Below are 20,411 nucleotides of genomic sequence, written 5' to 3'. Positions count from 1 at the left end.
TGTGGTAGTCTGTCTGCAGCAGCAGGAGAAAAAAAGGCAGAGTCCAGTTCGTCGTCAAAGTTCTCCTGGACTCTTGCTCTTTTTGACTTTTCGTTTGCATGCCACTCAAAAAGCACTGCACGCAGCTCCCAGGTTTTACAGCCACGGCGTGCCTGCATTGGAGGTGGTGGCTAAAAAGGCCAATGCAATTTTGGAATCTTTGTGAGTTTCCTGCATTGTGCAGAAGGTTGGACTAGATGACCCTGGAGGATAACGGCCTTGTTTTTCTGCTTCCTCTCTCAATCCAGACTTAGAATTATAGGCAAATGAAAATGCCAGACTTAGAAGCATAGGCAAATGAAAAGGCAAAAAGGCAAAAAGGCAAATGCAGTTTAGGGCTGTACCAACAGAAGTCTAGCGTCCAGATCACATGAAGTGATGGTATCATTTTACTCTACTCTGGGAAGACCTCACCTGGAGACTTGTGTTCAGTTTTGGGCACCATATTTTAAGAATCATAGAATCGTAGAGTTGGAAGGGACCTCCAGGGTCATCTAGTCCAACCCCCTGCACAATGCAGGAAACTCACAAACCCCTCCCCCTAAATTCACAGGATCTTCATTGCTGTCAGATGGCCATCCAGCCTCTGTTGAAAAACCTCCAAGGAAGGAGAGCCCACCACCTCCCGAGGAGGAAGCCTGTTCCACTGAGGAACCGCTCTTAACAGTCAGGAAGTTCTTCCTAATGTTGAGCCGGAAACTCTTCTGATTTAATTTTAACCCATTGGTTCTGGTCCTACCTTCTGGGGCCACAGAAAACAATTCCACACCACCCTCTCTAGGACAGCCCTTCAAGTCCTTGAAGATGGTGATCCTATCACCTCTCAGCCGCCTCCTCTCCAGGCTAAACATCCCCAGCTCCTTCAACCTTTCCTCGTAGGACTTGGTCTCCAGACCCCTCACCATCTTCGTCGCCCTCCTCTGAACTTGTTCCAGCTTGTCTATATCCTTCTTAAAATGTGGTGCCCAAAACTGAACTCAATACTCCAGGTGAGGTCTTACCAGAGCAGAGTAAAGCGATACCATCACATCACATGATCTGGACACTAGACTTCTATTGATACAGCCCAAAATTGCATTTGCCTTTTTAGCCACTGCATCACACTGTTGACTCATGTTCAGCGTATGATCCACTAAGACCCCGAGATCCTTTTTGCACAGACTACTGCTAAGACAAGTCTCCCCCATCTTTTATTTTCTTTATTTTAATAGTTTTTCTCTCTGAGACTCAAGGGAGATGATGATGAAGACAAAAACAAAGAAGATGAAGAAGACCATGTCAACAGTGAAGATGATAAGTCGGGTTTATATCCCACCCTTCACTACCCCAAGGAATCATAGAATCATAGAATTGGAAGGGACTTCCAGAGTCATCTTGTCCAACCCCCTGCACAATGCAGGAAACTCACAAATACCTCCCCCTAAAGGAGTCTCAGAGTGGCTCACGATCACCTTTCCTTCCTCTCCTAATAGCAGATCCCCTGTGAGGTAGGTGGGGCTGAGAGAGCTCTCCCAGAAGCTGCCCTTTCAAGGACAACTCTGCGAGAGCTATGGCTAACCCAAGGCCATTCCAGCAACTGCAAGTGGAGGAGTGGGGGATCAAACTCGGTTCTCCCGGATCAGATTCAGTGCTCCTAACCACTGCACCAAACCAGCTCTCAGGGTAAATCGATGCAACCAACCAGACACAGGGCATTTCCTAAACGACGCAATAAGATTTGGAGGGCAAGGCACCTGGAAGAGAGCTGAACCAATGTGTAAGCTTCGAAACATGACAGGTGAAACGATTCAGAGATTACCACGCCGGATCTTACCTGCAGCAACACACAAGCAGATTTACGCACAGTAGCCCAGCCCGTTTGACGAAGCGTCTTTCTCAACCATCTTATCCTATCTCTCTCAATCTAGTACTGCTCCTTAAGCAGAGATTAGAATAGAGATTTCAGCAAAAGACTTTGCTTAGTCTTATTTCCCTGGTATTTAATTTTTAGATCGGATTTATACCCTGCCCTTCACGACCCAAAGACGTCTCAGAGCGGCTTGCGATCTCCTTTCCCTTCCCCGCAACAGACACCCCGTGAGGCAGGTGGGGCTGAGAGGGCTCTGACGGAAACTGCTCGAGAGGAACAGCATTTAAAACTGCTTTCTTTCCACCTCTATCTCCCTCCACCTTCCCATCTAATTCGCTCCCTCCCCCGCAGCTCTCAAAAATCTGACGCTCATGTCTTGTGGCTCTCAAACATCTGACGTTTATTCTATGAGGCTCTTATGTTAAGCAAGTTTGGCCACCTCTGCTCTAGGCTGATCCTACATTGAGGAGGGGTGTCAATTATGCAACCCAGGGGCCAAATAAGGCCCCTGGAGGGCTCCTATCAGGCCCCCACACAACTGGCTGTCATCTGCTTCCTTCTCCCTCTCTTTTGCTTCCTTCTGCATCACAGCTTGCTTTGCCAGGCTTGCTCAATCACACAGCAGAGCTACAGAGCAAAGCCTCTATGTTCTCAATTGGATGGGGCTCCTCCCTTGGGGAGGAAGGAGGGGAGGGACAGCTTGCTTCAAAGAGAGCTCTGGCTCTTTCCTTCCTTCCCCAGGAGACCAGGAGGGGGAGGAGCCTCAGCCAACAGAAGGAAGAGAGGCTTGGCCCAGTAGCTCTGCTGTGCAACTGAGAGAGCCTGGATTGCACGGGAGAGATACGAAGAAAGTACCTTTAAGACCAACCAGTGCTGATGGTTTTAAGCAAGTTTTATTTTAAGTTTTTAAAAAAATCTTCACGTTTGTCTGTGTCCTTTATAAAGTTTAACTCTCTGCTCCCTGGCATTACATTTTACGACACACATGGCCCGTCCCGGCAAGGCCTCATTTATGTCAGATCCGGCCCACATAACAAATGAGTTTGACACCCTTGAACTAGATGGCCTGTAGGGCCCCTTCCAGCCCTGGAATTCGAACTCCCAACTTCCTAACATGCTTCATAGAATCATACAATCATAAGAGCTGGAAGGGACCTCTACGGTCATCTAGTCCAACCCCCTGCACAATGCAGGAAACTCACAAACACCTCACCCCTAAATTCACAGGATCTTCACTGCTGCCAGATGGCCATCTAGCCTCGGCTTAAAAACCTCCAAGGAAGGAGAGCCCACCACCTCCCGAGGAGGAAGCCTGTTCCACTGTGAAACCGCTCCAACAGTCAGTAAGCTCTTCCTAATGTTGAGCTGGAAACTCTTCTGATTTCATTTCAGCCCATTGGTTCTGGTCCTACCTTCTGGGGCCACAGAAAACAATTCTGCATCATCCTCTATAGGATAGCCCTTCAAGGACTTGAAGATGGTGATCCTATCACCTCTCAGCCGCCTCTTCTCCAGGCTAAACATCCCCAGCTCCTTCAACCTTTCCTCATAGGACTTGGTCTCCAGAGCCCTCACCATCTTCGTCACCCTCCTCTGGACCCTTCCAGCTTGTCTAGACCCTTCTTAAAATGAGGTGCCCAAAACTGAACATAAGACTCCAGGTGAGGTCTTCCCAGAGCAGAGTAAAGCGATACCCTCATATCACATGATCTGGACACTCGACTTCTGTCAATACAGCCCAAAATTGCATTTGCCTTTTTAGCCACCGCTTCTCACTGTTGACTCATGTTCAGCGTCTGAGTTTCTATTGCAACACAGCCCCTCCCAAATCATCCAGTTTCGCATGGTTTGCAGAAAGCCAGCAGGGCGAGACCCCCCCCCCCCCTCTCCCACCACCTTCACAGCAGGCAATTCCCTAAGCTCGGGGCCACAACAGAAAAGGCACACGTATGGGCAGTTCTTGATCCTGCCGACTGGCAGATGCAAAAGGAAGGAGGAATTTGCACAGCAGGAAACCCGCTACTTTTCAAAATCCCCAGCAACGGCGGGCAGCTCTAGAGGGGAGGTTTGAGGGGCAAATGGCTTGTTGAGGAAAGTGAGGGGATTCTGTTGAGGGCAGAAAACTACTACAGGAAAAGAAGGGACAAGTCTTGAGATAAAGTTTCAGAGGGTTACTGAGTCTATACAAGAAGACCTAGATTCGAGTTCAGGAGCGCCTTAAAGACCAAACAGATTTTCAGAGTGGGGGCTTCCAGCAGAGCCAGCAGGCAACCTCAGGGGAAGGCCTTGGCCTCTCTGCCCTGTTGTTGGCCGTCCAGAGGAACTGGTTGGCTACTGTGTGAGACAGGAGGCTGGACTAGATGGACCCTCACTGGTCTGACCCAGCAGGCTCTTCTGATGTTCTTCTCAGGGGAAGGCCTCGGCCTCTCTGCCCTGTTGTTGGCCCTCCAGAGGAACTGGTTGCCCACTGTGTGAGACAGGAGGCTGGATTGGATGGACCCTCCCTGGTCTGACCCAGCAGGGCTCTTCTGATGTTCTTCTCAGGGGAAGGCCTCGGCCTCTCTGCCCTGTTGTTGGCCCTCCAGAGAAACTGGCTGGCCCCTGTGTGAGACAGGAGGCTGGAGTAGATGGACCCTCCCTGGTCTGACCCAGCAGGGCTCTTCTGATGTTCTTCTCAGGGGAAGGCCTCGGCCTCTCTGCCCTGTTGTTGGTCCTCCAGAGGAACTGGTTGCCCACTGTGTGAGACAGGAGGCTGGATTGGATGGACCCTCCCTGGTCTGACCCAGCAGGGCTCTTTTGAGGTTCTTCTCAGGGGAAGGCCTCAGCCTCTCTGCCCTGTTCTTGGCCCTCCAGAGGAGCTGGTTGGCCACTGTGTGAGACAGGAGGCTGGACTGGATGGACCCTCATTGGTCTGACCCAGCAGGGCTCTTTTGAGGTTCTTCTCAGGGGAAGGCCTCGGCCTCTCTGCCATGCTGTTGGCCGTCCAGAGGAACTGGTTGGCCACTGTGTGAGACAGGAGGCTGGACTAGATGGTCCCTCCCTCGTCTGACCCAGCAGGGCTCTTTTGAGGTTCTTCTCAGGGGAAGGCCTCAGCCTCTCTGCCCTGTTGTTGGCCCTCCAGAGGAACTGGCTGGCCCCTGTGTGAGACAGGAGGCTGGACTAGATGGACCCTCCCTGGTCTGACCCAGCAGGGCTCTTCTGAGGTTCTTCTCAGGGGAAGGCCTCAGCCTCTCTGCCCTGTTGTTGGCCCTCCAGAGGAACTGGCTGGCCACTGTGTGAGACAGGAGGCTGGACTAGATGGACCCTCCCTGGTCTGACCCAGCAGAGCTCTTCCGATGTTCTTCTCAGGGGAAGGCCTCGGCCTCTCTGCCCTGTTGTTGGCCCTCCAGAGGAACTGGCTGGCCACTGTGTGGGACAGGAGGCTGGACTAGATGGACCCACCCTGGTCTGATCCAGCACGGCTCTTCTGATTTTCTTATGAAGACCTCAGCCTCTGTGCCCTGTTCTTGGACCTCCAGAGGGCCAGTTTGGTGTAGTGGTGAAGTGCACAGACTCTTATCTAGGAGAACCTGGTTTGATTCTCCACTCCTCCACTTGCACCTGCTGGAATGGCTGAGAGATCTCTGACAGAAGCTGCCCTTTCAAGGAGAAGCTCTGCGAGAGCTCTGGCTGACCCAAGGCCATTCCACAGCTGCGAGTGGAGGAGTGGGGAATCAAACCCGGTTCTCTCACATAAGAGTCCGCGCACTTCACCAGTACACCAAACTGGCTCTCCTAGAGAAAATGGCTGCCGTGGAGGGTAGTGTTGTACCCCACTGAGGCCCCTCCCATTCCTAAACCCCACCTTCCCCCAAGTCTCCAGGAATTCCCCAACCCAGACTTGGCAACCAAGAGCGGAGGAGAGCCAGATGGACAAGGAGGGAAGCGGGGGCGGGTGGTCTGCCCTGCCTTCGTGCAGGGAAGCAAAAGATCTTTTACTGTGTTAGTCATGGATTACACCTAATAGTAATTACTCGATAGTAATTTTTGGAATAATCTGTAATAGTTTGCAGTTTGGTGTAGCGGTCAAGTGTGCAGACTCTTATCTGGGAGAACCGGGTTTGATTCCCCACTCCACGACTTGCACCTGCTGGAATAGCCTTGGGCCAGCCAGAGCTCTCTTATCTGGGAGAACCGGGCTTGATTCCCCACTCCACGACTTGCACCTGCTGGAATAGCCTTGGGCCAGCCAGAGCTCTCTTATCTGGGAGAACCGGGTTTCATTCCCCACTCCACGACTTGCACCTGCTGGAATAGCCTTGGGCCAGCCAGAGCTCTCTTATCTGGGAGAACCGGGTTTCATTCCCCACTCCACGACTTGCACCTGCTGGAATAGCCTTGGGCCAGCCAGAGCTCTCTTATCTGGGAGAACCGGGTTTCATTCCCCACTCCACGACTTGCACCTGCTGGAATAGCCTTGGGCCAGCCAGAGCTCTCTTATCTGGGAGAACCGGGTTTCATTCCCCACTCCACGACTTGCACCTGCTGGAATAGCCTTGGGCCAGCCAGAGCTCTCTTATCTGGGAGAACCGGGTTTGATTCCCCACTCCTCCACTTGCACCTGCTGGAATGGCCTTGAGTCAGCCATAGCTCTCTTATCTGGGAGAACCGGGTTTGATTCCCCACTCCTCCACTTGCACCTGCTGGAATAGCCTTGGGCCAGCCAGAGCTCTCTTATCTGGGAGAACTGGGTTTGATTCCCCACTCCTCCACTTGCACCTGCTGGAATAGCCTTGGGTCAGCCATAGCTCTCTTATCTGGGAGAACTGGGTTTGATTCCCCACTCCTCCACTTGCACCTGCTGGAATAGCCTTGGGTCAGCCAGAGCTCTCTTATCTGGGAGAACTGGGTTTGATTCCCCACTCCTCCACTTGCACCTGCTAGCATGGCCTTGGGTCAGCCATAGCTCTCTTATCTGGGAGAACTGGGTTTGATTCCCCACTCCTCCACTTGCACCTGCTGGAATAGCCTTGGGTCAGCCAGAGCTCTCTTATCTGGGAGAACTGGGTTTGATTCCCCACTCCTCCACTTGCACCTGCTGGAACGGCCTTACCACTGGCAGAGGTTGTCCTTGAAAGGGCAGCTGCTGTGAGAGCCCTCTCCAGCCCCACCCACCTCACAGGGTGTCTGTTGTGGGGGAGGAAGATAAAGGAGATCGTGAGCCGCTCTGAGATTCTGAGATTCGGAGTGGAGGGCGGGATATAAATCCAATATCATCATCTTCTTCATAAAAATTATTTAGGCAGTTAGGAATTCTGCGCAATGCTTACTTAATAGTTTAATGATAATACGGGCTCAATGAGATTTTGCATTTTGATGCAGGAATTATCGCCTTAACTTCAATCTTGTTTTCGTCTTGATCTCTCTCCTTGGATAGAAAACGGTCTACCTATCTAGACACATCTATAGAACTTAAAATTCTTACTAGATATTTTGCTATAGGTATGTGTGAAGTATTTATGCTTGCTTATAACCCGATTCCATAAGACTAATTAATTGTATATGAGTGCTAATATTGATATTAACTTGCATATTTTCAAAATTCAATAAAAATATAAATGGAAGAGAGAGAAAAAAAATCTTTTCCATCACCCCTTTCAGCATGAAGGGCGAAACCGAAGCAGCAGAAGAGAAGGAGCTTCGAAGAGCCATTGCGGGCGACAGACGAATCTGACTTTTTAAAACCTTAAAGGTACAGCCCCCCTGTTTACATCTCATCTCCAGCACAAGATCTCTTGTGGCTTTTGGCCAGCCAGCCACTCACAGTCTCCCAACTGTATAGAGCCATAATACCAGCCTCCTTTAAAGTACTGTTGTAAGCATTTAACGTATGTGTAAGCATGCTAATGTATATGAAGTCCTTTTGAGACTGACAGCATCAAACAATAAAGACTACGATCTAAGAGACCAAGTTTTTTAACTCCTACTTTTCCCAGTAACTACGTCAGGGCTCTGACCTAGAGCCAGTCTGGTGTAGTGGTTAAGTGTGCGGACTCTTATCCGGAAGAACCGAGTCTGATTCCCCACTCCTCCACTTGCACCTGCTGGAATGGTCTTGGGTCAGCCAGAGCTCTCTTATCTGGGAGAACCGGGTTTGATTCCCCACTCCTCCACTTGCAGCTGCTGGAATGGCCTTGGGTCAGCCAGAGCTCTCTTATCTGGGAGAACTGGGTTTGATTCCCCACTCCTCCACTTGCACCTGCTGGAATGGTCTTGGGTCAGCCAGAGCTCTCTTATCTGGGAGAACCGGGTTTGATTCCCCACTCCTCCACTTGCAGCTGCTGGAATGGCCTTGGGTCAGCCAGAGCTCTCTTATCTGGGAGAACCGGGTTTGATTCCCCACTCCTCCACTTGCCCCTGCTGGAATGGCCTTGGGTCAGCCAGAGCTCTCTTATCTGGGAGAACCGGGTTTGATTCCCCACTCCTCCACTTGCCCCTGCTGGAATGGCCTTGGGTCAGTCATAGCTTTCATACGAGTTGTCCTCAAAGGGCAGCTTCTGGGAGAGCTCTCTCAGCCCCACCTACCTCATAGGGTGTCTGTTGTGGGTGGGGGCGGAGGTAAAGGAGATTGTGAGCTGCTCTGAGACTCTGAGATTCGAAGCGGAGGATGAGATATAAATCCAATATCTTCTCCTAATTATTATTTCTGCTCAGTGGCACCCACCAGCCTACAAGTAGGTAACAATACCAAAGCACCACAGAGTAAGCAAAGAACAAAAAGACCGAAAGCACCATGAATAAATGAATTCAGTACTAATGCACGATATTTAGTTGGGAGTCCTGTAGCACTTTTAAGAATAGCAGAGTTTTATTCAGAATGGGAGCTTCCGTGTTCATGCACACTTCGTCAGACAATGAAATGGGGTGCAGTGAGCAAAGTTACATATCGCCGGCGGACAGTCGTTCAGCATGCAGACTAGTACCAAGTTAGACTCAAGTGGCAAAATAGGGCAATTAACAAACTGAAAGAACAACCAGTTCAGTTTAGATACCATCCGTTGCCTGTAAAAACAGCAAAGTCAATAACTTGTCAGAATTGAAGAGTGAGGGTGAAAGCGACACAGGCAATAAATGCAGGGTCTGTTAATCCCTCTATAGTGACTGGAGGCTGGGTTAAACAGGAAGGAAGGAAGGAAGGAAGGAAGGAAGGAAGGAAGGAAGGAAGGAAGGAAGGAAGGAAGGAAGGAAGGAAGGAAGGAAGGAAGGAAGGAAGGAAGGTTTATACCCCAACCTTCTCTCTGAATCAGAGCCTCAGAGTGGCTTACAATCTCCTATATCTTCTCCCCCCACAACAGACACCCTGTGAGGTGGGTGGGGCTCAGAGGGTGCTCACAGCAGCTGGCCTTTCAAAGACAGAGTCTCAGAGTGGCCTACAATCTTCTTTCCCTTCCTCTCCCACAACAGACACCCTCTGAGGTGGGTGGGGCTGAGAGCTCTCAAAGCAGCTGCCCTTTCAAGAACAACCTCTGCCAGAGCTATGGCTGACCCAAGGCCATTCCAGCAGCTGGAAATGGAGGAGTGGGGAATCGAACCCGGTTCTCCCAGATAAGAGTCCGCACACTTAACCACTACACCAAACAGGAAGGAAGGAAGGAAGGAAGGAAGGAAGGAAGGAAGGAAGGAAGGAAGGAAGGAAGGAAGGAAGGAAGGAAGGAAGTTTTAAATGCAGTCTCCAAAGTCAGCGGCTGGCTTGGGTTGAAAAAGACATTTAAAGACAGAAATGCCTCCTCCAACTCAGCTGATGGGTTGGTGGGGGCTTTGAAGAAGATGAAGAAGAAGAAGATATTGGATTTATATCCCGCCCTCCACTCCGAAGAGTCTCAGAGCAGCTCACGATCTCCTTTACCTTCCTCCCCCACAACAGACACCCTGTGAGGTGGGTGGGGCTGGAGAGAGCTCTCACAGCAGCTGCCCTTTCAAGGACAGCCTCTGCCAGAGCTGTGGCTGACCCAAGGCCATTCCAGCAGGTGCAAGTGGAGGAGTGGGGAATCAAACCCGGTTCTCCCAGATAAGAGTCTGCACACTTAACCACTACACCAAACTGGCACAATATGTGTGAAAGAGACGCATGTGGCTCCCAAGCCACAGTTTGGCAACCCTTGAACTACACCATTACAGGCTCATTCACTTGCTCATCTTCTGACATTCAACGCCAACAACGCCCTCCAGTTCAGAGGGCAAACAAGTCAAGCCCTTCGCCAAAGGACAAACGGGCACAGATCTGATATCTGGAATCCCAAGACCGAGAACTCCTCAACCTTCCAAGACATTCAAAGCAGCTGTTTTACCGCAAAGGAATTTCAACAGACTAGAACAGGAGACTGCTGAGTTAACTTGTTATTACGGCACTCCGGACTATGGGCTTAGCAGAAATATTGGCTACTTATCTCACGACATGTGCAAATGCCATTCAGTTCTTTATTATGCTGTATGCTAATTTGCTGTAAAGATGTTTACTATTCAGCTACTTATGCGCTTTTTTGTAGAACTCATTTGTATATTAGGCAAAAAAAAACAGCCCATATACCAAGCCAGTCGGAACGGAATTCCTGTGGGTTCCAGTTCAAGAGAAGCCTTTGTTTACACCCCTGAAATACTGGTCTTTAAGATGCTAGAGCAGGGGTCCTCAAACTACGGCCCGTTGTCCAGATGCGGCCCGCTGAGGACTTTTATGCAGCCCGCCGGGTTATGGCAAAATCAGACCGGAAGTGACATTCGACCTAAACTCGCGTTAGCAACGCACACTTCCGGCACTGGGCTGAGGCGGCGGAGACAGAGTGTGAGGCGATACCGAGGTGAGGTGAGTTCCCAGGCCGGGGTGTGTGGTGTGGGGAAGGGAGAGAGATGCAGAAGACGGAGAACTGACGGCCCGCGGCCTTGTACAGTAACGGCAGTCTGGCCCTCCAACCGTCTGAGGGACAGTGAACTGGCCCCTTATTTAAAAAGTTTGAGGACCCCTGTGCTAGAGGATTCGAATCCAGCCCTTCTAATAGCAGATCCACATGGCTACCCGCCTCGATCTAGCGCCGCAAGGCTCTTGTGAGGATAACACAGAGTGGAAATGATGTAAACTGCTTTAGGCTCACACTGGGATAAAAAGGTGGAATGAAAACAAAGCAGATGAGAAACTGGGGGCAGCCGTGATACCTAAAACTTGGAGAGGCAGGGGGAATTCAGTGGTTGCTGCAAATGTACATTCGCTGGCCAGTACATTTTGGGTCAGGATGTACACCCACCTCAGCCTAGAGACAGTCCTGAACCATCTATGGGGACAACACGGAGCAGGCAGGGGAAAGGTTCTTGCCTTGGGTTTGCTTAACCGACTGCAGTGCCAAAATCGCTGCATTTGAGCCCAAAGGAAAAAGGAAAGGTCCCCTGTGCAAGCGCCAGTCGTTTCCGACTCTGGGGTGACGCTGCTTTCACAACGTTTTCACGGCAGACTTTTTTACCGGGTGGTTTGCCATTGCCTTCCCCAGTCCTCTACGCTTTCCCCCCAGCAAGCTGGGTCCTCATTTGACCGACCTCGGAAGGACGGAAGGCTGAGTCAACCTTGGGCCGACTACTTGAATCCAGCTTCCGCCGGAATCGAACTCAGGTCGTGAGCAGAGAGCTCAGACCACAGTACTGCAGTACTGCTGCTTTACTGTGCCACAAAAAGCAGGGCTTTTCTTCCGAGCAGGAAGGCAGTTCCAGCTGGTTTGGTGCCAGGGGTGTGGTCTAATATGCAAACGAGCTCCTGCTGGGCTTATTCTAAAAAAAAAAAAAAAAGCCCCGCCCCGCCGAGGTGCATTTTCCATTCCTACTACCTTCGTCCCCAAAGACCCACCTGGCAAATTATATTTGTGCAAAATAGAGCGCTCTTTGCCAATGCGAGAAGCCTCGCTTTCCTCCGCCAACACAACTTCTTTTCCACCGCCAGCAGAAATGAGAAGTTGTGCCTCCTGTTTGTATGCGCGAGAAACATGGCTGTAGGCCACTGCGCCCAGAACCAGCTTGCCACAGGAGTCCCTCTTTCAAAATGTAATAAGATGCCAATCAAAAAAGCTTGACGGAGGCTGCAAGGAGAAGAGGAACTTCCTGGAACTTTGGGTCGTGCGTTTTGTGTGCGGGTGGGTGGGTGGGATTTCACACACACAAACTCTCTTCAGACACATGATCCTCAAGCAAGCGGAAGAGCCCAGAGAACAACCGGCCAGAAATTTGCATGCCAAATTTCTGCAAAGCCACCCAATCCCCAGAGAACAGAACCACTTAGGAGGCGCTGACATTAGACAGAGATGGCGTGAAGGGCTTCGGCTAACAGTGCCGGACGAACCCCACGTTGTTCCAAACACAGAACGCCAAAGCAAGTTTGCAACGGGCTCCCCGGTTCAAAACATTTCGTTCTCCTTCCCCTAACATTTCGTTCTCCTTCCCTCCCCACCCCCCCCACCCCCAAACCATCTCTTTGCAAGCTTTGGAACTTTTCAAACCTTAAAACAAGAGGTCGAAACGGATCTTCTTTGCTCCAAAGAAAGCGGAAAAGGCCCGGCTCAGCGTAGAGGCTTCCGAGTGCTCTGGTCTCTCTCAGCCCCGACGCAGCAAGAACGAGTCAAGGAAACCCCCAGTAAATAGTCCATTACAGTACACTCAAAAGGCAGCAATCCTGGAGAATTTGTAACAGAATTTTGGAGAGCAGTTTGGACTTTTGGGAGTATGGCCTTGGAAGCATGTGCGTATATTTATGCGGTGTGTCATTTCCAGGGCTTTTTGGGTAGAAAAAGCCAGCAGGGACTCATTTGCATGTTAGGCCACACCCCCTGGCAGCAAGCCAGCTGGAACTGCGTTTCTGTGCATTCCTGCTTTAAAAAAAAAAAAAAACCTGGTAATTTCTAATTGTGCTATTGAAAGTTCATTGCTTACTGTGCATTCTGATACTGTATAAGAGGCGTCCATTTGATATTATTATATACCAGGGGTGGCCAAACTGTGGCTCTTTCACACATATTGTGCGGCTCTTTCACACATATTGTGCGGCTCTTTCACACATATTGTGCGGCTCTTTCACACATAGTGTGTGGCTCTCGAAGCCCCTGCTGCCTCATTGGCCGGCTTGAAGAAGGCGTTTGTCTCTTTAAATCCCTCCTCCAAGCCAAGCCAGCTGGCCGCTTGGCGAATGCATTCCAAGTTAAAGTTGCTTTCTTTCCACCTCTCTCCCTCCCTCCCTGTCCTGCAGCTCTGAAGCATCTGGCATTCACGTCTTGCGGCTCTCCAAGATCTGCCATCTATTCTGTGCGGCTCTTCCGCTTAGCAAGTTTGGCCCCTCCTATTATACACTGTCGCACGCTGAAGTATTAGTGAAGACTGTAACGTACTATTTACTGGGGGGGGGGGCGTTCCTTTGCTTGAGCACCCACAGGACCCTGTGTGTTTGCTTTCCAACACAGAAGGAGGTTCCTGACACCTTCATCCCACACCTAAACGCCCATCAGCCCAGATATGACCTAGAGGAGACACGTTGGGTGAAGCTGCCTCCAGGTGACAGAAATACTTTGACCCAAACCAGGGCAGGCTTCAAGCAAGGCAGCTCTCTCCCCTCCCTAAAAAACGCCCCCCTGGCATTTAAAAAGAAGCGTTTAGGCACACCGACCCCCAAGCAAACTTTTCCAGGAGGGCTCACCCTCTCCGTCCCAGGCTCAAACCAGTCCAGACCCAGGGGCGGGAGGAAGAGAGAGAATTGCTTGCTTTTTCCTGCAATGAATCAAGTTCTTGAGAAATTTTTTTTTGGGGGGGGGAGGGAGGGAGGGAGAGAAATGTACCTTTGGAAAGACATGTGAGAATTACTCACTATGGGTGGGGGAATCAGGAGGGAGACGCCAGATCACACCATTTTGGAAGGGAGCCGCTTTAGTGGGTCTCAAGCACCCTTGGGTGGCGACGGGGGATGGGGGGGCGGGGTCAGCTGCTGAACCCGGCAGGGCTTCCTCCCGAGTAAACCCAGAGGCGGCACCCATGCTAAAAGGGGTCTTCTGGAGAGCTGGAAGGGGCCTCAAAGGGTCATCTAGCTTAACTCCCCTGCACAATCTGGGCCATTCACAACTAACCCCCACCCTCCAAAAAACAAAACTCTGACCCCTGCACTATGAAGGCAAAAAAACCCTCCAAGAATCTCTGAGCCAATGCAAGCCTGGAGAATTCCTTCCTCCTCCCCTCCCAGCGAGGGTGCCTGAGGTTTGGAGATAACCGCTTACCAGCGAGTAGGCCTCCTGGCCTTTGTAGGAACAAGCTTGTAGGGACTTAGAGGCCGTGTTCCCTCAACGCTGAGCGAGTGTGAGCTAGCTCACAGCTTTTTAGCCTCCAGCTCCCCCACGTTTGTCTTGGCTCAGGAAAGAAGGGCCCCACAACACAGTCATTCATGCAGTCGCTCCCAACTTTAACGCCCACCCAGGATTTTTGGGGAGGGGGCGGGGGGTGGGGCACCCAGTTTGGCAGCCCAGGGCCCTGTAAACTGTCTTGAGTTCCACAAACCAGCCCCCTTCTCCTGGGCAGCTCCAACAACTCTGCTCTCCCACCCCTATCTTACGTGCCCCTCTCTCAAAGAGGCAAAGACCTCTTCCCCCCCACCTTTGCTCTGCAAGGTGTGTTAGAGGAGGGGAGGGGGGGGGAAAGCAACAAGACCAGCCGCAAAGCTACTTACTACCTGTTCACAGCTAGCTTCTGGAGCCCTCTCCCCCCACTAATAGCATCACCAAGTCACATGGAGGGGGAGTACCCAATTCGGCACCCCAAGAAGGCCTGCGCTCTAGGCAACTCCTAGTTTGACTAATAGCAGGTCGGGGCACACAGTTGGAAAGGGGGGGGGGCGTTTAGCCTGGTTTAGAGGGAAACACTGGCTTGGAGAAGGCGGAAACACAAAAGTTTGTTAAGGGGGGGGGGAAATACTAAAAGCATTCTCCAAATGCTCAGATTTCCTCTCTTTCTCCTCCACCCCCCTTCCCAGCAGCCGCGATCCATTTTAGATCTCCTGGTTTTTGCAAAAGCAACAAGACTCGGGGCTGGTCAATTGCAGGCGGATTCCACCACCACCACCACCACCCCGCCTGCAACTGACCAGCCCGAGTCAGTTTCCCCCCCCCCCCCGGCTTTGAAATGGGCAAACCCGACTCCGTTTCCTTCCCTCTTCCCCCCCTCCCCCACCCCAAAAAAAGGCCCTCCGGAACAAAAACAAAGGCAGGCGGCGAGAAGCCCCGCCAAAGCGGCAAGAAACCCAGAGAGGCAAACTTGTTGCAAAGCGAGAGGGAGGAAGAGGAGGGAAAAAGCCAGAGAATTTTTTTTCCCCCCCCTTTGCGTTACTCACGTTTGGACAGGGAGGCGAGGCGCGCGGGAGGGAAACGGCCTTCGGGGGGGGGGGGGGGCCGGCGGCTTGCAATCCACGGGGTTCCTTTTGCCTCCTCCTCCCCTCCCCACTTTTTTGGGGGGGGTCTGCGCGTCCGCCCCTAGCAAGAAGTCGGTGGCCAGCCCCAAAGGCCAGGCAAACGAAGCCCCCCCCCTTTTTTTTCCCTTGCAGGGCGAAACCCAGCCCTTTGCAATCGACTGCGGAGCCAGCCGAGGCCCGGCCCCTTCCCTTTGCCAAGAGGGGGCCCGCCCCACTTTGCAAGAGCCGCGATCAGCCCAGGCCAGGGGTGGGGCTTTGCAGACCGGGGAGGTGGGGAGAAAAGAGGAGGTGGAGCCAAAAGAGGCTTTGGCATTCTTCCCCCCCCCTCCCACCTTTGCAACGGGCGGCCCCGTGGCGCAGAGCGGCAAAGCTGCGGTACTGCAGTCGGAACGCCCTCTGCTCGCGACTGGAGTTCGATCCCGGCGGAAGCTGGGTTTTCAGGTCGCCGGCTCGAGGTCGACTCAGCCTGCCATCCTTCCGAGGTCGGTCCGAGGAGTCCCCGGCTTGCTGGGGGGAAAGCGTAAGAGACTGGGGGAGGCAATGGCAAACCGCCCCGGGGAAAAAAAAAAGTCTATTGTGAACGCAACCTCACTCCAGAGGCGGAAACGACTGGTGCTTGCACAGGGGACTTCCTTGACCTTCTAGAGCCCCGTGGCGCAGTGTTAAAGCTGCAGTCCTACGTTCTTCTCACAACCTGAGTTTGATCCCCGGCGGAAGCTGGGTTTTCAAGTTGCCGGCTCGAGGTTGACTCAGCCTTCCATCCTTCCGAGGTAGGTCAAAGGAGTCCCCAGCTTGCTGGGGGGAAAGTATAGAGGACTGGGGAAGGCAAGGGCAAACCACCCCGTTAAAAAGTCTGCCGTGAAAAGATTGTGAAAGCAGCGTCACCCCAGAGTCGGAAACGACTGGTGCTTGCACAGGGGACGACCTTGACCTTCCAAAGAGTCTCCTGGTGCAGAGTGGGAAAGCTGCAGTCCTGCGGGCCAAGCTCTGCTCACCTCCCGAGTTCGATCCCGGCGGAAGCTGGATTCAGGTCGCCGGCTCCAGGTCGACTCAGCCTTCCATCCTTCCGAGGTCGGTCCAAGGAGTCCCCAGCTTGCTGGGGGGAAAGCGTGGGGGACCGGGGAAGGCAATGGCAAACCGCCCCATCAAAAAGTATGCCGTGAAAACGTTGTGAAAGCAGAGTCAGAGTCGGAAACGACTGGTGCTTGCACAAGGGACCTTTCCTTTCCTTTCCTTGAGACCAACAAAAGAGCCCCGTGGCGCAGAGTGGTAAAGCTGCAGTCCTAAACTCTGCTCATCATGATCTGAGTTCGATCCCCGCGGAAGGTGGGTTTTACAGATCGCCGGCTCGAGGTTGACTCAGCCATCCATCCTTCCGAGGTCGGTCCAATGAGGACCCAGCTTGCTGGGGGGAAAGTGTAAAAGACTGGGGCAGGCCAGGGCAAACCACCTGGTGAAAAGTCTGCCGTGAGAACGCTGTGAAAGCGACGTCACTCCGGAGTCGGAAACGACTGGTGCTTCCACCGGGGACCTTTCCTTTCCTAACCTTTGCAACGGGTGACTCACCCCGGGCAGCCTGCTGGCTAGACCCCCTCCCTGCCCCCGCCCGCCCGCCCTGACTCACCGCCTCTGACGCTGCGCCGCTGCGGCAGGCGAGGGGAAGAGCAGGCAGAGACCGCAGCTTTGGAGCCACCACGTGCGGCTCTTGCAAGCCTCCTGCGTGGTTCTGGAAGGGCCCCCCCCGCCCCCCCCTCCAGGAGCCTGCTTGCAGGAGGCGTTGGCCTCTTTGCGTCGCTTCTCCAAGCCAACGCAGCCAGAGGCTTGGAGAAGACATTTAAAGTTTTCTTTCCACCTCCTGATCCCCATCTATTTCCTTCCTTCCTTCCTTCCTTCCTTCCTTCCTTCCTTCCTTCCTTCCTTCCTTCCTTCCTTCCTTCCTTCCTTCCTTCCTTCCTTCCTTCTTCCCTCCCTCTCATTCTTTCTTTCCTTTTCTTCCCTCCCTCCCTCCCTCCCTCCCTCCCTCCCTCCCCCCTTCCTTCCTTCCTTCCTTCCTTCCTTCCTTCCTTCCTTCCTTCCTTCCTTCCTTCCTTCTTCCCTCCCTCTCATTCTTTCTTTCCTTTTCTTCCCTCCCTCCCTCCCTCCCCCTTCCTTCCTTCCTTCCTTCCTTCCTTCCTTCCTTCCTTTCTCTCCCTCCCTCCCTCTCTTTCTTTTCTTTTTTCTTTCTTTCCTTTTCTTCCCTTTCTTCCTTCCTTCCTTCCTTCCTTTCTTTCTTTCTTTCTTTCTTTCTTCTTTCTTTCTTTCTTTCTTTCTTTCTTTCTTTCTTTCTTTCTTTCTCTCTCTCTCTCCCCCTCCCTCCCTCTCTTTCTTGCTTCCCTCCCTCCTTCCTTCCTTCCTTGCCTTGCAGCTCTCAAACCTCTGGTGTTCATGTGTTCTGGCTTTCAAACATCTGATGGATTTTGAAAGTCAGAATTGGCAATCGTCCTTTGCTGGCTGCGATTTCTTGGCCTCTTTCCTCCCTTCCCCCCACAGCTTCCCCCCTCCCCCCCCAAAAATAACTGCTTCGCGTTGAAGTTTAGGGCTTTCAGTTCAAGAATTCCCTCCTAGCTGGGTCTTCTTATCCTAATTTTTTTTTAATCGAAGTTTAAGAAAATAAGGAGAACTTCTGAATTGGATGTTCTTGGACTTTGCTTCCAAAAAAGCTCACAGAAAGGCGTGGAGCATTTTCATGTTATTTGCTTCCAATATCACCCGCTCGCTGGTAGGCTGCCCCGGAACATGGAGGTTCCATCTAACAATCAAGTTGTCGCTGGACCTACGCCCCCCTCTCCGTGAAGTTGCCTCATCTCTTTTTTCAAAGCCATCCAAGCTAATGACTGTCGCCACATCTTGTGACAGGGAGTTCCAGAGGTTCTTGGATGAAAGAACTGCTCACTTTTGCATTGCCTGGAAGAGCTGTGGCTTCGTTTCACGGGGTGACTTAGTATCATGGGAGAAGGGCTGTGTATAAAATTCCTTTTTTTGACTCCCACCCAGCCATCTTTAAAAGGCCCGCTAATTTGTATCATTTAGGAATACATTTTTCCCCACTCTGGTGAAATTATCTATTTAAAACATTACCCACTTTCTGTCTTGCAGAACTTCTAATGGTTTATGATGTAAATGAAACAAGTATCTTAAAACTCCTCAAAGGCTACAATTTAAAACTTCCGTTAGGGACTGCCGGTAAGCAAATACTAAACCAGTGCAGTTCTATTGTATAGTGCACGGACTCTTACCTGGGAGAACTGGGTTTGATTCCCCACTTCTCCACTTGCAGCTGCTGGAATGGCCTTGAGTCAGCCATAGCTCTCACAGGAGTTGTCCTTGAAAGGGCAGCTTCTGCAAGAGCTCTCTCAGCCCCACTAACCTCACAGAGTGTCTGTTGTGGGGGGAGAAGATATAAGAGATTGTGAGGCGCTCTGAGTCTCTGATTCAGAGAGAAGGACGGGGTGTAAACCTGCAGTCTTTTTCTTCTTATCTGGGAGAACCGGGCTTGATTCCCCACTCCTCCCCTTGCAGCTGCTGGAATGGCCTTGAGTCAGCCAGAGCTCTGGCAGAGGTTGTCCTTGAAAGGGCAGCTTCTGGGAGAGCTCTCTCAGCCCCACCTACCTCACAGGGTGTCCGTTGTGGAGGAAGAAGATACAGGAGCTTGTGAGCTGCTGGGAGACTCTGAGATTCGGAGTGGAGGGCAGAATATAAATCCAATATTATCATCTTCTATAGTGAGTGGCTCCACTATAAGGGTGAGGACTAAGGGCCAAACTTACATACATCCCAGGGTTCCTGTGCGAGCACGTTATTGGGTCATTCAAACCAGCAGGGGCTTGTGATTGGTCCCCCACGGCAGAGATTTGGATCCTGCAGCCCTTTGTTCCCAAGTCCCCAAACTCAGTCCCTGGGCCCCAGTGAGCCAGGCAGGAACACCCAAAGTTCTCACTTGAGTCCACACACATAACATGTTCTAAATAAAACCATCTTCAGTTGCCTCTTGAATTGAGAGTGAAGGGCCAGGTGCACCTCTCTGGGAAGGTTGTTCCATAATCGGGGAGGGGGACGCTGCCACCACCAAAAAGGCCCTGTCTTGTGCGCCCACCAGATGAGATTCTTTGATGGGTGGGGCTCTCCTTGTAATCTGAATTCTCCGGGGCAGGAAGGTTTGGGAGAGAATCAGGCCGTTCTTGCTTTTGATGCTATTCATCATAGAACTGCCAGCTTTTTAAAAAAAAGATGTACCTGTCACCTGTCTGCAGAAGGACAGGCGCATCGCCCAACATGAAAGGAGGGGCTACTCGGCTTTTTTGTCGAAAAAGCCCAGCAGGAACTCATTTGTGTCTTAGGCCACACCCCCTGATGCCAAGTCAGCCGGACCGACGTCCCTGCTCAAAAAAATGAACTCTTAAGATCTGACACATGCTAATATTTTCCCCCACACAAAAAAGGGGGGATAGTCAAAAACGGAACATAAGACTCCAGGTGAGGCCTTACCAGAGCAGAGTAATCTGATCTGGACACTAGACTTGGGCTGTATCGACAGAAGTCTAGTGTCCAGATCACGTGATGTGATGATATCGCTTTACTCTGCTCCGGTAAGACCTCACCTGGAGTATCGTGTTCAGTTTTGGGCACCGCATTTTAAGAAGGATCTAGACAAGCTGGAACGGGTCCAGGGGAGGGCGACGAAGATGGTGTGGGGTCTGGAGACCAAGTCCTATGAGGAAAGGTGGAAGGAGCTAGAGGTGTTTAGCCTGGAGAGGAGACGGCTGAGAGGTGATAGGATCACCATCTTCAAGGACTTGAAGGGTTGTCATACAGAGGATGGTGTGGAATTGTTTTCTGTGGCCCCAGAAGGCAGGACCAGAACCAATGGGCTGAAATTAAATCAAAAGAGTTTCCGGCTCAACATGAGGAAGAACTTCCTGACCGTTAGAGCGATTCCTCAGTGGAACAGGCTTCCTCCTCGGGAGGTGGTGGGCTCTCCTTCCTTGGAGGGTTTTCAACAGAGGCTGGATGGCCCTCTGACAGCAATGAAGA

The 20,411-nt window shown here is 51.8% G+C and overlaps 1 protein-coding gene across 1 annotated transcript in view; it reads right to left on the bottom strand.

The window, feature by feature from the left end:
• CERS2 (ceramide synthase 2) overlaps positions 1-15,543 on the bottom strand; it is a 93,440-nt gene extending 77,897 nt beyond the window's left edge. The window contains exon 1 of the mRNA XM_060256434.1: positions 15,264-15,543. The gene's annotated coding sequence lies outside the window, so the exon portion shown is untranslated. The remainder of the gene's footprint in view (positions 1-15,263) is intronic.
• Positions 15,544-20,411: the final 4,868 nt, after the last annotated feature.

The sequence above is a fragment of the Heteronotia binoei genome, chromosome 1, assembly GCF_032191835.1.
Source record: "Heteronotia binoei isolate CCM8104 ecotype False Entrance Well chromosome 1, APGP_CSIRO_Hbin_v1, whole genome shotgun sequence".
Taxonomy (NCBI): Eukaryota; Metazoa; Chordata; class Lepidosauria; order Squamata; family Gekkonidae; genus Heteronotia; species Heteronotia binoei.
This window is presented reverse-complemented; position numbering and strand designations above follow the sequence as displayed.